This window comes from Lathyrus oleraceus, chromosome 2, assembly GCF_024323335.1.
Source record: "Lathyrus oleraceus cultivar Zhongwan6 chromosome 2, CAAS_Psat_ZW6_1.0, whole genome shotgun sequence".
NCBI classification, from domain to species: domain Eukaryota; kingdom Viridiplantae; phylum Streptophyta; class Magnoliopsida; order Fabales; family Fabaceae; genus Lathyrus; species Lathyrus oleraceus.
In genome coordinates, this window is record NC_066580.1 from 140052325 (window position 1) to 140067578 (window position 15254).

The window sequence follows — 15254 nt, forward strand, 5'->3', positions numbered from 1 at the left end:
CACGGGATAAGAGATGAGATAACATATAATAATAAAAAAACTTAAAACAAGATAAACTATTGTAATGCTTGCAATATCATAACAATAATCCCCGGTAACGACGCCATTTTGTTGTAATTGTACTTTTCTGTGAGTATGTGTTTTATTATCTCCATAGGGATTGATGAGATATATCGGCGTTCTACAGTTTACTATGTCTTAAGCAAGGGTTTCGAATGATTTTGGGTTGGTGAAAGTAAGATTCATAAGAGTTTGTAGCAATGATAAAAGTTCAAAAAGATTAATGTTTTAAAAGACATATCAAGACTAGAGTTCATCAACCTATTTTGTATGTATTCAATTAATCAAGCATGTGAACTTCATTTATAATCAACATAACCACATATCGCTCATCTATACCGCTTATGTTTAAGGCGGTATTGTGAGTTTTATCGTATTGTTTAATCGACGATGTTTCAACCTATTAAACAATACAAATAACACTAATAATCAGATGCAAAGTGAATATCAAAGTCCACTTCCGTGTCTAGATTTGGTCTTTGATAAATGATAAACTTAGGTCAAGACTTAAAAGATCTTTCTCAACAATGTTTTAAACCATAAATATTCAATAAAAGCAAAGATTATCATCTACGTTGATTATCAAGTTGTTCACATACAAAAGATTAAACGAAATATATACAAGTTAAGATTGATTACATCTAATCTTGATACAAGAAGGTTTAACTACCCATAACCACGGTAGCTTCTTCAGTAGCGTAACAAGAAGAGATTCACAAGCATCAATGTCGAAAAACTCGAAAATTGATGCTTCAAAATCTTGATTCTGAGTTCTTGATGATTTTTGATCTGAAAATGTCTTTGTAATAAAGTTGGCGTGAATTTCTCTCTAAAATATCTAGCCAAAAGTATATATAGCATTGGCCAAAAAGTGAAATCACGCTAAGCCCCATCAAAGCGTTCTTAGTGCGATCAACAAAAAATAACTCAAACCGCCTTGATTCGCGCTAAGCGTGCTCCTAGTGCACTCCTAGTGCAAATTTCCCAATTTCCTCTCGTCCCTCGCTTTCTAAGCACGCTAGGACCGCGCTTAGCCTGTTTTGAAAAATTTGGAAACTTCAATTTTGAAACTGAGTCTTGCTTGGTGCCTTTATGTTTCTCATGCTTCCAATAGACTTTGAAACCTACAAATTTTCACCAAAATGATCAAACAAAAACTATTTACATGATAATGTTAAAAACTACATATTTACATTTAAAACTAAGGTGCTAACAAGAAATTCCATTGAGATCAAGTGAAAAGGACCACAAAATACTATGGGTTATGTACACAAATTGGCCACTCACAACCAATGGTTGGATCAGAGGTTAGTTCTCCACGGCTTCCGACGGTAACTCTAATGCCGGTGTGATGGCTCCAGCACATGGTTTCAACTGAGAAGCATGAAAAACCGGGTGAATCTTGCTAGTGGATGGAAGTTCTAGAAAAGCAACTTATCCTAATGCTTTGATGATCTTGAAAAGCCTATAGAATCTTTTGGAGAGTTCGCGAACCCGTCGTCCCTCAACAAGATTCTGTCTATGAGGGCGTAGTTTCACAAAAACTAAGTCACCTACAACAAATTTGTGTGAAATGTGTGTTCTATCTTCAAAACTCCTCATAGTTTCTTGAGCTTTATCATGTTTCTTCTTCGGTTCATGCAGAATTTATGTTCGATTCACTAAAGTGTCCTCGACCGCCTGGATGTGCGTGCTGCCACTCATGTAATCATTCAAATTAGGAGGCTTTCGACCATAAACCACCTGAAATGGCGAAACTCCAGTGGAAGAATGGATTGCAATATTATAATGTCATTTCGTCCAATGAAGAAATGAATCCCATCACCTGGGTTTGTTGTGTACCAAGCACCTGAGGTGCAGTTGCGGGAGCTTGTTGACAACCTCAGTTTGCCCGTCGCTTTGAGGGTGATAAGAGGTGGACATTCTTAGCTTTATGCCATTTAAGCGGAACAAATCTTGCCAAACGTGACTGAGGAAAATGGGATCCATGTCAGAAACCATACTTCTGGGCATGCCATGTAACTTACATACCATTGAAGCAAATAACTCAGCAAGTTTAGAAGCAGTAAATTGAGTGGGTAGCATACCGAAATGAGAAACTTTCAAGAGGTGATCTACCACCATCAGAATGATATATGATTTTGGAATGAACAGAGGCCTGTGAAGAACTCCAATTGAGGAACGGGTAAAGAAGGGAAATGGATACGCGAGAGAGCCTATGCAACTTTATTTTAGGCGCATTACAGAGTCCAAAAGGCATGAGCAAGAATTTGTAGTGCCTTAAGTGTGTGTGAAATGTCGTTTTATGGATCTTAGAGGGAGTCATGCATATCTAATGATACTTCGAGTAAAGATCCAACTTTGAGTACCATAGAGTTCGTCCAGAAGTTCATCAATGGCTGGTATTGAAATCTATCTTTGACAGTCATGGCATTTAACGATCTATAATCGTCACAGAATCGTCAACTACCATCTTTCTTCATGTTTAAAAACAATTTGTACATGAAGTTTAAATTAGGTTTCTTTGAATTATATCATATCATTATGTTTCGTTGTTCTTTTCTATCACCCTTTGCAACTGTTATATCTTTGTCCTTGGCTTTGAGTTATGTTTCCTCAAGTTTAAAAGACTACTTGTTCTTTTCTATCATATCTTTGATCTTTTCTATCATGATGGTACCGTTAGTTTTTGTGTTACTTAATCGTATGTTTTTAATAATGTTACTTAATCATATTGCCAATATGGATTGTTGAACAACAGTATTAGCATGGTTTGTTACTGTGTTAGCATGGTTTTTGTTAATTTAAGGTATTAGCATGGTTATTTGCTGCTTAGGTTAATGTGTTAGTGATATAATGTTATTTCTATTGTGATTGCTATTATGCTCATGTCTGTGATTATTGTTAGTCATTTATGTTATACTATTATTATTTTGTGATAAGTTTAGAATTAATTTTGTTCTTTATAAAGAAGTATTAGTTAAAGTATTTTTTTAATATAAAATGCATTTGAATTCAATATGGTAAATACATTTAAAGATAAATTTTCTATTTAATATATAATGAAAATTATAAAATTATAATTAAAAATATATATATATATATATATATATATATATATATATATATATATATATATATATATATATATATATATATATATATATATATATATATATATATATATATATATATATATATATATATATATATATATATATATATATATATATATATATATATATATATATATATATATATATATATATATATATATATATATATATATATATATATATATATATATATATATATATATATATATATATATATATATATATATATATATATATATATATATATATAGGTATCTGTAAATAACCGTGGGTATCTCAAAATCTACGGATATCCATCGGACGGATATCCATACGAGTATGAGGCGGGTACGAATATCATATTTATTAAACGGACGAGTAGTGGGGGACTAGTACCTGTCTCCTTGGGTACCCATCGTCATCTCTAGTTGGGAGTATTTTGTGATAATTTGGAAAACTTGTTCATCAGGGACGTGAGGTGAAGTGATGTGTTCTTCATTGTTGAGAAATTAGAATTGTATGCACGTGTCGATAGCGTGAGTTTCCACCATACGTTGTAATTGATGGAGGTTTGCTTCGGTTGGGCTGGGTTTGGGAATTCCCTGCAGGTGAACCGATGATCCATGGATATTGAAACTCATAGTAAGTTTCTCATAATTTGTGACAATTGGGCCTAGGGTTTTGAGCCATTGCACCCCAAAAACCAACTCTGCACCAGTGTTTGGAAGTATGAACAAATCAATGTGGAATTCCTGCTGGCCCAAAAACAAAGATATATTGCGACACATGGTAGTGTGTAAGACCCTAATTTTGACCCTAAGATCCCTCATGACATCATGTTATTGCACAAGTGCATTGTCTTAAGGATCATATCATGTTTGGCTCCTTAACCCTAGGGTTGGGACTTGTTTGAGTGATTTGAGATCACCAATCATGCTTGCATTGTATGTTATTGCTTTTCTTATTTGATTACTAACCAAAAGCACAAAAATATGTCACTAAATTTTTTGTTTTGAAGCTCAATTTATCATTTCATGCATTTATGAGCCTATTTGAGGTCCATCAATAATTTGTTCATCAAGATTGGAAGTTTGACCTTGAAAAGTTGACCAGTCAAGTCATTTGACTAAGCTGGGGTTCAGTGAGCTATAACTCTTGAGGTGTTTGTCAAATGAAGATGACCCCAAATGAAAAAATATTCCTAAGAACCATATGAACAACTTTCATGTTCATCAAAAATCCATTTGAAGCTTGGAATGTCATCATTAATTCCAAAACATTATAGGTCCTTTTGACTGAAACCCTAATTTTATGTCAACTTGCCAAGGGCATAACTTCCTTAATTTTTATGATTTTGAGGTAAGACCAAAGGCATAGGAAATCTTGAGATGTATACTTCAAATGTTATGTTGGAAAAAACTTCATAATCCTAAATGAAATACATGTGATATTGCAAAACATTATAGGTCATCTTGGACCTAATTCATTGAATTTGAAAAAGTACCTAAGTTAAAATACCCATAACTTTGTCATATAAAATCCAAATGATGCAAACTTTGAGTCTAGATTGACCACCTTAAAAATATCTATAACTTTGATGTTGAAGATTTTCTAATTTGAAGCTTGTATCATAAGGACAGTGGGGTTTAACCAAGCTTACTTTTGAGTTAAATTTTCAAAATGATTTGAATATGTTTTACACTTGAACTTTCCAAGCCAGTTTTGATCAATTTACACATGTCAAATGGTTTTTTGTACAACATGACTTTTTGTCCTTATTTCAAGATCTTTCCAACCATTACTCACAATGGTCATTTGGATCTACCATTTGGGATATTCGAATTTCTTTTCATTTATGTGCATTTTTTATATTTTATGTTATAACTTGAAATGCAAGTTGTTTCCATTCCATGTGCACGACCACATGCCTTCCATTTGAACTCAGTAGGTCTCTTCAGCCAGTCATAGGCCTCTCACGCGTCCATAAAGGCCCATGCACTCAAACTTTCAAATCCCATGCACATGAGTAAAGTGTGACGATCAGATGCATTCAGCTATAAATAGAGGCTTCCTCTCATTCATTTCACAACCTTTTGGAGATCCCACATGCTGCTGCACTGAAACCACACCCTCACCAAAGGAATCCTTCACCATTTTTTTCAGATTTTTTGAGCTTGAAATTCAGCAACATTAGTTTAGTTTCAAAGCTAGATTCCTTAGCCAATCATCTTCCATACATCCAGAGATCAAAAAGAGGCAAGAAGTTTGAAGAATTCGTGGTCAGAAGCTCATCATTTGGAAGGTATAAACTCAAACTGTTTGGATCTGAAACTCATAATTCAATGTAGTATTCTTGTGTTTTTGTGGTTCTCTGAAGTCCTCATACTTGAGGCAAGCTTTTGGTGCATTCAATTTGCCATTTCATGAACAATCTGTGTGGACACCATGATGTTCTCCTTCATCTTTCTCTCAATATAGGAAGAGTGAGGGGAATCCAATGGTACAGTGATGATCTACATCACATGAGCTTCATTTCCATGTCCTTGTTTTTCATTTTCGTTGAGATTTATTTTCCTGCAATTTTGGCCGAAATCTGTTGGCTGACCGGAGAAGATGGTGGTTTCCACTGCCACCACCATGTGTGCTGGTTCCAGCCCTTGGATCTCTCTCTCACGATCTAATCTCATGCGTCCGTTTTAATTACTTGTTTTAATTCATTATGTTGCGCTGTTGACTTGAGCCTACCGTGCATCATCAGATCCAAGTCGTGCAGTGTGCCACGTCAATTAATGAATTGGATCCAGTGGCTCAGCATTTTTCGTTTATTTCATTTTCATTTTATTTTATTTTAATTCATTCTATTTTCAATAATTTATTAAAAATTCATATGAAGTCAGAAAAATATGAGACCAATTTTGAATTTTTTCTTGAAAAATCTAGTTTCATATTATGATTTTTAATTATTTTTGTGACTTCATTTGATATTTTTCATAAATTATTTAGTTTTTAATGATTTTAATTCATTTTAAAATGCCTTATGACTTTTAAAAAATACAAAAATATTTTCATAGCATCTATGGATCATGATAATTCATTGAAAAATAATCTCAACAATTTATTGCTTGTTTTGAGATTATTTGAGATTTTAATTCATCTTATGCTATTTTTGGGTTGTTTTTAATTGATTTTAATTACTTTCTGACTTTAAAAATTTGTGAGAAAATTAGTCAAAGTTTGTTTAACTATGTTGAACCTATGAGAATTTAATTGGACTCATTGAAGTTGTTTTGAGTTGAATTGGAGGTTCAACCTTGTTTGTTTATTTTTTATTTGTATTTTCTTTTAATTCAAAAAAATACCAAAAAATATCATTCACTTCTTGACTTGTTATATTCATTCTTCTTCTGTTTGGTGTTGATCAAGATTGAATTGATTCAACTTTGATCAAATTCATTGGATCTTGTGGTTTGAAAATCCTTAAGGATCATCACCTAGAAAGATGAATGAATTTGATCAAGGATGAGTTATCCCTTGATCAATTGGGATTGGTTGTTGTCTTCTTACCCCTCTCCCTTTCATCTTCATCCCTTTCTTTCCCTTAATGACCAATGAGTTAAAGTCTTGAGGTTGGTCTTGACAAATAGGAGTTTAATCTTCTTTGATCCAAACCAAGCTTAACTTGATCCATGATCAAGTGAGTTATTTTGTGTCAAAGATAGGTTACTTCTTGGTCAAGCAACTGGAGTTTAATCCCCTTTTGTTTGGCATGACAAGTTTATGGAGCTTGGCTTACTAGTCATGATCTCTAACTTGTGTTCTTATGACAAGCCCTTCCCCTGAGATAGGTGTGACTACTATATTAGTCCACTTACGATTGCTTAACACAGCGCTACATTGTCTTATGACAAGCTAACATAACTCTACTAACTACTAACTTTAATTTAAGCTTTTAAATTCTTGTCATTTACTTTTAATATCCTTTATTTCTTGCTCAGTATTCATCTTGATTTTCATCTTTATTCACTTGAGCACATATTTTATGTTTATGTCATTTTTCTTTTGCTCATTTGAGCCCATTATTGTGTAAATATTTTGCTATTTTGTGTTGTTTGTGTTTGTTTTAATATGAACCAAAATGCAAAAAAGAGAAAGGACTTAGAATTAGTATTCACCCATGCTTAAAGGAGCTCAAAAGCAACTAGGCCTCATGCCTTTAGAATGCAAAATATGGAAGAGCAACTAGGCCTCATGCCTTTAGAATGCTAAAATTCAAAGTTGACCTCAAAGGACTTCTCCTCAAAATCATTCTTTGTTCATTCCCTTTATTGTGTTATGAGCTTTTTGATGTGTGCTTTTGTGTGATAGGAACCTCATCTTAAGATTGGGAAAAGAGGACCATTGTCATGAGTAGCCAAGTTAAGAGCCAAGCTAAATGGAGATCCTAGGAGCTTGAATTCAAATTGTTGAGTGCTTGTTTTGTGTGCTAAATCCAAAGGAAAAGAGCATCTTGAGTCATCTCTATGACTCCAAGAAAAGGAACTCCAAGGGTTATCTTTCCCCTCTTATCTTTGTATGCTTTAGGAATAACCCTTCTCTCTTCTCCCCACTCTAACCAAGCCAAAAATCATTTTCAAAACTTTGACTTTATTTCAAATTAGAAACCTAGGCCTTATGCCTTTGACTTTTCAAAACCATTTTCATAAATACTCATTGTAAATAAACTTTAATCCAACTTTGACCTCATTTTGTAAATAAATTTAACTTGTAAATATAACCCATTTCAAGTTGTTTTATGGTTCCAATGGCCACTTGTTTCACTCTTTTCAAAAACATTAGTCATAGGTTTGAGTTATCATAGTGGTTGATGTAAATATCACCTCATCCTTAGTGTTGGATTATAAGTCTTCCATGCTTATTATAGGGTTAACCCCTCACTAGCATGTTGAAGCCTTCCTCACATGGTGGATTGTTGGTTTAGATTGAGTTTTCTCCCTTTGATAACAAAAGACCTTAAGGCTTTTGATTAAAATCAATTCACCAACCTTTGAAATTTTTACCACGAACTACGAGGTTTTGATCCTCCTTTGTGATGGTACGTAGGCAATGGGTTCATCCATTCAAACAATAAAACTTATAAATATAATCTATTCTCTTCTCATCCCTTCAATCTTTTGCACAAATATTTTCATAAATACCAACCTACAACGTGTATTTGCAAAAAGGGTTCCCTTAGAGTACTAAGGATGTTTTGGATGCGTAAAACTTCCCATTTCATAACCAACCCCCTTACCCAGATCTCTGACATTTTTATTAGTTTTTGATTTGAAAAAATTCTTACTTGGCTTTTGTTCGCTTTTTAGCCTTTCCTTTGGACAAATAAAAGTGCGGTGGCGACTCAAATTGTATGTTGACTTTTGGTTTAGTCAATAAACCTAAAGGTAACGAAAACCCCGCTACATAGTGCATTGAAACTCTTCTCCATTCCCCACTAAGACCTTGAAAGAATGGGCCACTTCAGTCGTTAAGCCTAATTACTTAGCTACCCTATCCTACAGAAAATTATGGGTACTCTCACTGTCGATCAGAATGGCCACTGGGCTTGTTCGGATCTGGCCCATGACCCGAAGGGTTTGTGGTATTGAGTGGCCCATAAGGGCATGAAGGCTAATTTGGGTCGGGTATGGATCTGACCCGTCAATCCGGTGTGAATCATGAGGGATTTCCCAATCGTTCCTAGGAGGAGTGTCGATGGTGTTCTCCATCCCTTCAATTTCCACGATCAAGAGGTGAAACATCTGGCGGCAATGGTGGCCCGTGTGAAAGCGTTCATCAAAATTATAACATAATCATTTTTCCCTTCGAGCTTGTAATTCATCGGGGAAAAGTCGTTTGATAGGTGTTGGTAGTTTAGGTGGGTTAACGACGATGGAAGGTTTGAAGGAGGAGGAGGAACTTCCGGTTGTGGGTGCGATGGGTTGCAACGATTTCGCCAAAAATGTGGTATGATCCAGGTATTTCTCTTCCTGAAGTATTTCCAAGTATATCGCATGAGTCAGTGAAAGGGGTTGAAACACCTATACCTTTTGACAGATGTCCGATTTTAGTCCGTAGATGAAGCAACTGAGGTAAAAGAGAGGTGGTAGCCCTACGATGCAATTTGCGAGTGATTCAAACCGAGCATGGTATTCTTTCATAGAGGAAGTTTGAAAAAGTTTGAACATAGCGCCCTTAGGATCTTCGTAGAGTAGCAGAGCGAATCTGGACTCCAGTGATTGTAAGAAAGTTGTTCGCGATAGAAGCATGTTGTTGGAGTACATCCACTGAAACCATGCCAAAGCTTCATCCTGAATGTAGAAAGACGTGATGTGAAGTCTTTGGTCCTTCGCCGTCATGTGATAGTCAAAAAATTGGTTGATCTTAAAGATCCAACCTAAGGGATCAGTGCCATTAATGCGCAGTATATCGAGCTTCATGGTAGTAGTGGGAAAAGAATGAATCTCATATCCAATCGAAGGCATATGTGACGCAAACCCTGGTGGTGAAATACGAGCGCGCATATCCTAAAACTTCGATGTTAATACGTTAATGTTGGCGGAAACACTAGCTTGAAATGATTGTTGGTTGTAGAGGAGTTGACTGAGGGTGGCGGAAAGTTCAGCGATGATGGGTGGTGGTGTGGGTAGTGGAGGGTGTGTCATGATCAATTCAATAAGAGCACCAATTTTTTATGAATGTTGTTATGGATACTGCAGATTCTACAACGGTAGCTATTCTAGGGTAAATCTACTAATTCCTTTCATTCATTCTTCTCTTTTATTACATTAGAGACTAGTACTTATAGTACTTGCATTTCACTACAGTCCAAGAGTCCTCTAACTAACTCTTGCTGACTCATTACACATGTCAATAATACATTCTAGAATTCTTAGTAGATTCTAACTTTTTTTCTCCTCTTTGGAACTTCATAGTCATTGAGGTGTTTGGGCCTTCCATAATTTCTTTTGGGCCTGAGATAAGGCATTCTTTCCTCCTGTTTTGACTCTTTTTTCTGCTGCTGCATAACGATAGACATTTTCACTTCTAGTGCCTCAAAATTTTTTGTTAAAGAATCATCCTTCTAATATTAGTCGTCCATACTTTTGGTCTCTCCCGTCAACGTCCATTAGTAGAAACTAATGTGGCACGTCAGTAGAAGTTTTTTGGTGATTGGGTGTGGCAATGACATCTTGGCAAAGAAGCTGATGTGACATGCCATGTGGCTAAAGTCAACATCATACTTAAACCCATAAAAGTTCGTAGCAAATTTAAAAACCAAAAAATTTATCCAATTCATTATATATATATATATATATATATATATATATATATATATATATATATATATATATATATATATATATATATATATATATATATATATATATATATATATATATATATATATATATATATATATATATATATATATATATATATTGCTCTAATAAACTATACCTTCCTCAAATCAACATTCAGTTTGGGGTTATCAAGCCGAAGAACCCCTCTAATAAATTTCTTGTGTTTCAAAACCTTTGAAATTTTATAGACTCTTCAAAGAAGTAGCAACATCAGGAACTTAAAATCATAGCTAAATTTGTTGACATGAATGTTGAGATATTAAATATAATACAAGTTCAGTTGTGTGGCCCAATCCCGAAGCTAATTAGGATTTAGGGTTTGTTACTTAATTTGTTATTTTACTTAGTAGTCAAGCCACTTAGGTGTATATAAAAAGACACTTCTTAATTCAGTTTTATTATTCATTCAATTCAATAATACAATCCTTATTTATTTATTCTCTCTCTTTATCTCCTCACTAAAAGTGCCTCAAGCACTAACAAATTGGTATCAGATCCTGGTTTGATCCAGGGATAAGTGTTCTTATATGCTATGTGATTGCAGTTTTGTCTGATCTTCCACATTAAAAAAGAAGGGTATTATTGTGAAAAAGTTATTGAGCTACAATCACATGTTCTGCTATGCAGTTTGGGCTAGAGAAAATTGATGGAAAAGTTTTTTTTTTACTTGTGGAAAGTTCAATTCAAATATGTGTTGATACAACCAATATTAAACAAGGTGCAAGATTATGTCGGTGGTTGAAGAGCTTCCCGCCAACAAGGAAGTTGCACCATAAACTTTCAACTTGTTTTTCGACATATGAAAATTCTTGAAGGGGGTTTAGCTTCAAGTTAATTATACTCTTCTTTAGGTGGAGTATGATAGTTTTTAAAACTATGATTGTTTGTGAAGACAATGTGAAATTGTTGGAATGATTTAGCTTCAAGCGAAATTTTATATTTCATAATAAAATATATGATTGTCGGTGATGACAATGTGAAATTCTTGAAGTAGTTTATCTTCAAGTGAAATATATTTTTCATGAGAGAGAATGATAGTTTTTAAAACTATGACTATCGGTGAAGACAATGTGAAAATTCTTGGAGTGGTGTAGCTTCAAGTGACTACACTCTTTATGGTAGAGTATTATTGCCGGTGAAGACAATGAAAGTTTACGTATTATTTTCAATCAAGGTGAAGATTGTTGGGTTTGGTATAAAATATACATGTTGAAAAAGTCTCACATCACTTAGTTTTGTGAATGAAGAGAGAGTCAAAGGCTATATATAAGATACAAGCTCTTTGAAGTCCTACATTGCTTAGTTTTATGAAGGAAGAGAGAGTACATAACTATATATTGGATTCAAGTTCTTCATTCCAAGATCCACCAGTCAAAAGCACTTTAAGCTTGTATTTCACTTTCTTTGTTTTCTTATACTATTGTAATAGAGTGTTGTGAGATGTAGTTAAATATTTGTTTTGGAGGGTGTGAGTGTACTGGGGGCTTGGGTTAGTTAAGGGTATATTATATGTTGTAACAATTTTCACATAGTGTTATTCTCTAGTTGCCTATTAACAAAGGTCGTGGTTTTTCTTCAGTTTTGGAGTTTCCATGTTATGTTCTTGTGTTGTGATTGTGTTCCTCTTTTTTCTCTATGCTTTGTTTTTTTTACAACAATTGGTATCTAGAGCTCCAATTAGATTCTTGATTGTGTTTTCAAGAATCACACGTCATAAATCGTGTTTCCGGGATCGTGGGTTGTTGTTGATCAATTGCTGCAAAGATGAATAGTAACGGAAATTTACCAAACTCCCTTTCAACTCTTGACGACAAGAATTGACTTCAATGGACAAAACATATGTAATCTCTATTTGGTTGTCATGAAACCCTAGAAATGGTTATTAATGGTGTTCATGCGGTTGGTAAAGATGCAACTGATGCACAGAGAACCGCTCATAAGGATGCCAAGAAGAAGGATTGCAAGACGGAGTTTTACATCTAATCGGCGGTTAATGCAGCTAATTTCGATAGAATCGCTCATAATGAACCAACGAATGAGGCATGGGATATTCTTGTCAAGTACTATGAAGGAGGTGAGAAAGTCAAGGTTTCCAAGTTGCAAACTTTGCAACAACAATATGAATTATTGTCAATGAGAGAAGACGAAAATATTGCAGGCTATGTGTTGAAGGTGCAGAAACTCGTCCATCTCATGAAGGATTGTGGTGAAACTCTAACTGATAAGATGATAGTTGAGAAGGTAATGCATATGTTGACGTCTCACTTTGATCACATTATTGTAGCTATTCAAGAATCCAACAATCTTGAAGCCCTAAAATTGGAAGATTTGGTTGGTTTGTTAGAGGCGCATGAGATTAGGATTGTGGAAAGGAAAGGAGTTCAAGGCCCGATATAAGCATTATATGCTCAGTCATGGAATAAGAATGGTGGTTCCAACAAGTTCAAAGGCAAAATCGATAAGACTCGGGGCAAGAAGTGTTGGTCGAATCCTCACAAGAATAAGGTCGATGACAAAGCTTCTTAATCCTCAAAAAGAGGAGTAGAAAATTCATATCAGAAAGACAAAGAGGAGGAAAAATGTGTGCAATGCTATAACTATGAAAATTGGGGTCACTTGGCCAAGTATTGTTGGTACAGGAAAGACAAAGGATCGAAAAAAGGCAAGGACGAAGGAGCGAATCTTGCACGTCAAGATTCAAATGATTTTGATGCTATGGTGGTTATGGCTGCAGTTGTAGATGACCATGTCCAATCCAAGATCTGGTTCCTCGGTTTAGGTTGCTCGAATCACGTGACTGGTCAAAAAGTATGGTTAATATATTTCTACGAGTCGTAGAAGAGCAAGGTCAAACTTGCTGATAATAGCTCGTTGCAAGCTAAAGGTACTGGCAACATAATTATTCAAAGGAGTAATGGAGCGAAAGCCTTGATCAAATATGTACTCTATGTCCCTAGAATAAAGTGAAATATGCTAAGTGTTGGAAAACTGGTCGAGAAGGGGTTCTCAGTGGTTATGAAAGATGGAGCATTAGAACTTTTCGACATCCAAAATAACTTAGTCTTGAAATATACTCTGTCTAAGAATAGAACATTTAAGACCATGATCAGTTCGGTTGAGGTACAATGTCTAAAAATAGTTGTCGACCACAAAAATAGTTGGTTGTGGCATATGAGGTTTGGCCATATGAATTTTAGATCGCTTAATCAACTGACCACTCAAGATATGGTAACTGGTATACCAAGTCTTGAGATGCCCGACAAACTCTGTGAAGGCTGTCTAGTTGGAAAGTAGTCCAGGAAGTATTTCATTTTGACTATGACAATGAGATCCTCTTCCATACTCGAAGTTGTACATTCATACATATGTGGTCCTTTTGAGGAGTATACCATTGGTGGAAATATGTATTTTGTTTTTTTTTGTTGATGGGTTGATAACAAGACATAAGGAGGGATTGGTATCTCGAGGATTTCTTCAGCAAGCAGGACTCAACCGCTCTGAAGTCTTTGCATCTGTCGCAAGATTGGAAACTGTTCGACTAGTGGTAGCCTTGGCATGTGAGCCATGCTGGTCGAGATTCCACTTAGATGTGAAATCATCATTTTTGAATGGACCTTATGATGAAGAGGGGTATGTCACACAACCTTCTGGGTTTATGATTCAGGAGGGAGCAAGGGAAGTATACAAGTTGCACAAAGCGCTTATGGTCTCAAGCAGACACCTAGGACATGGAACAAGAAGATCGACTCATACTTGGTCAAATTGGGATTTGTCAAATGCAAATATGAGTATGGTGTCTATGAGCAGGTTATGGCACATGATATAACAATCATCTGCTTATATGTCGATGACTTGCTAGTAACTGGAAATAGTTTGAAGAACTTGTCAAAGTTCAAAGATCTGATGAAGAAGGAATTTGAAATGTCGGATCTGGGAAAGTTGTCATACTTCCTAGGCATGGAATTTCAAATGTCTAAGTAAGGTATGATGCTACATCAAAGAAAGTATGTCAATGAGATACTCAAGAGATTCATGATGGATGATTCGACTCCTACATCTTCGCATATCAAACCAAATTTAAAGTTAGAGAAGCATGGAGAGGAAGACAAAGTCGATGCAACTTTGTTCAAACAAATTATAAGATCTCTGAGATATGTGTGTAGTAGTTGACTTGATATATGTTTCGAAGGTGTGAAAATCACAAGAAATGGGGGTTTGAATTGGGTTTTACAAAACAAAATCTTTTTACCAACTCAAGAACACCACTTAAATGTTAATAACACAAAGATAAAAACACAATTATTTTTATCCTGGTTCGCTTGAAACTCAAAGCTACTCCAGTCCACCCACCAAGGTGATTTTTCCTTATACACAAGAACTTAATCCACTATAATTAACTGATTACAATAATCACAAAGAATAACCTTCTTTGTCTTCTCAAGGATCTAACTATATCCTAGTCTCCTTAAGGAATCAAACAAACAATTTGAATAATGTTTTGTAGGTTACAAGTTGCTTCTATACAAGCAAATTTTACACAAATGATAAACAATTACTCAAAGAAAAACTGTGTACAAAAGTTGATATATTTTCACAAAGAAATAGACTTGTCAAAATTGTTGTAGCACCTACATTTTCTTCAAGTCTCCAAGTCTCACTTATATAGCATAAGAAGAAGACCGTTAGAGGGTAAAATGGGGAA